The sequence below is a fragment of the Marmota marmota genome, unplaced genomic scaffold, assembly GCF_001458135.2.
Source record: "Marmota marmota marmota unplaced genomic scaffold, marMar, whole genome shotgun sequence".
NCBI classification, from domain to species: Eukaryota; Metazoa; Chordata; class Mammalia; order Rodentia; family Sciuridae; genus Marmota; species Marmota marmota.
Window position 1 is genome coordinate 9,314,563 of NW_026000153.1, and position 2,476 is coordinate 9,317,038.

A 2,476-nucleotide genomic window follows, 5' to 3' on the forward strand; every position below is an offset into this window, starting at 1 on the left:
GGGATTGAACCCAGAGGTACTTAACCATTGAGTCATATCCCCAGCTTTTAAAAATTTTTTTAATTTAATTTTTTAAAATTTTCTTTTTAGTTGTAGATGGACACAATATCTTTATTTTTATTTATTTATTTTTATGTGGTGTTGAGGATCAAACCCAGGGCCTCATGCTTGTGAAGCAAGTCCTCTACTACTGAGCTACAACCCCAGCTACCTTTTTTTGTTTTTATTTTTATTTTGAGGCAGGATCTCACTGAGTTGCTTAAGGCCTCGCTAAGTTGCTGAGGCTGGCCTTGAACTCATGATCCTCCTGCCTCAGCCTTCCAAGTCGCTGGAATTACAGGCGTGTGCCACCATGTCCAGCTTCATATATGTATTTCTATTAGAGCTTCTTCTGGAGTACCACCAGTGGGTTACCAGTATGCTGAGATATTGCTTGCCTTCAGTTTATGTCCAGCTATGAGCAGCTTTCTATGTTTTTCCAAGCATTGCTATAGAAAAACTATTGCATGTTTATGTCTTACATAGACAAAAACATTAATCATTATTTCTCAAAGCCCGGATACCTGTGTTGTAATATCTTGAAGAGATTATTATATGTGAAGATTGCCTATTCCAGACTTACAAGACCCTATAAGACTGTATTCTCTGGAGTTGGGTGAGGTGGTGGGGCTAGGTATTTGAATTTTGAAAAGCTATAAAGTTGAGTGGTGGCACTTTGAAGTTTGAGTGTTATGATTGTTATGGAATAGAAGGTTGATGAGAGCAGTTTTGGATTTGTAGTTATACAGAATAGAGGCAGATATTTGGAATGAACAGGGTGACAGTTGTATTTAAAGCCCTGAGAATAGGTGAAATTCCACATGGAGAGCAGTTGGAATTAAGATGTGGGAAGTGTAGGACTGTAATTTGGAGAACTCAAGCATTAAATGGGGAGTTGGGAAGAGTAGTCAGTAATTGATTCTGAGGAGGCTGGCAGAGAGTCAGATAAACCAGCTGGGCTAGTACCTAGGAGGGAAGTTTTAATGATAAGAAGCCTGGAAAGTTTCCATTCCATTTAGCAGCAAGTGGTTCATTGGTGTCTGTGATGAGGGTGTCCACAATGATAATGAGATCCAGATTTGCAGTGAGAGTGGAAGGTGGGGAGACTGAGAATTTATGTTTCCTTAAAGAAATTTAGCTGTGAAGGAAAAAAGGATGATGATGATGATATGGGGAAATGTAGGGATAATGGGTAAGATACAGGCTGTCATTGGTATAGCAGGGATCCTGAGAATGTGGATAGAGATGGTGTCTGATATGTAGATGGAAAGGTTAACCTTGAACAGGCATGAGATCTTTATTCACCATGACAGAATGCAGGAAGGTAAGAGTGAATACAGACGTAGAGAAGTTTGCGTGAATACTGATGAACTCTATAAGATCCATTTGATTTTAGTATTAGGAAGGTTGGTTAATTAAACAGGGGTCTATACTACTACTATACCAGATTTGGGATAGTTTTCAAATTTCAAAGCCCAAAACACTTACAAGTGCAGATTTTAGTATTAGGAAGTTTGGTTAATTAAACAGGGACCTGTGTTTGATTTTGATATTGTCCTTGTAGAGGAGGTAGTTTTCTATATAGCCATTATAAATCTCTTAAGTGTATGTGTTAGGAAACCAAATAAATGGTGTATCATTTTCTAAGGAAATATGTTTCCTTTAAGCTCTCAGAAATTGAAGGAAAAAAAAGCACAGATTGGCCTTGTTCTCACATTGGATGAACTTTGATAAAAAGTTCATGTATCCCTGGGCCTTCTTAATTGGCAACAACAGTGTCTTTTGAGTTTCTAGATTTAGTACTCAGTAACTCAAAGCCAGTATTCAGCATTTACATATGCTTTTATCAAACCCAGGGCCTTGCACATGCTAGGCAAGTGCTCTACTGCTGAGCCACAACCGTAGCCCCACAATTTAATTATTTCTTATAAAAAAGGCCTTAATGGCTTTCCATTTAATACCTTCTTGTTTGTTTAATTCCTGTGCAATCCCATATTAGTTAACCATAGCTTGAATCTGTAAGTTAGATTGTTACTTGGGATCTGGTTACTATAACAGTCCTGCTAACTATTATGAAAATCGTACATAGAGCCAGGCACGGTGTTGCACACTGCAATCCCAGCAATTTGGGAGGACTGTGAGTCAAAGACAGCCTCAGCAATTTAGGGAGTCCCTAAGAAACTCAGGAAGACCCTGTCTCTAAATAAAATACAAAAAAAAAAAAAAAGGGATGGGGATGTGGTTCAGTGGTTAAGTGCCCTTGAGTTCAATCCCTGGTACCAAAAAAAAAAAAAAATCATACATAGAATGGGGCATAGTGATGCCCAGTAACTCAGAAGGCTGAGAAAGGATGATCACAAGTTTGAGACCAACCTTGGCAATTTAGTAGTGAGACCTGTCTCAATGCAAAAAAAAAAAAAAAAAAAAAAAAAAAAAA

The 2,476-nt window shown here is 38.0% G+C and overlaps 1 protein-coding gene across 1 annotated transcript in view; it reads left to right on the forward strand.

The window, feature by feature from the left end:
• Window positions 1-2,476, forward strand: part of Bbs9 (Bardet-Biedl syndrome 9) — a 487,047-nt gene that overhangs the window by 11,667 nt on the left and 472,904 nt on the right. The window lies entirely within an intron of this gene.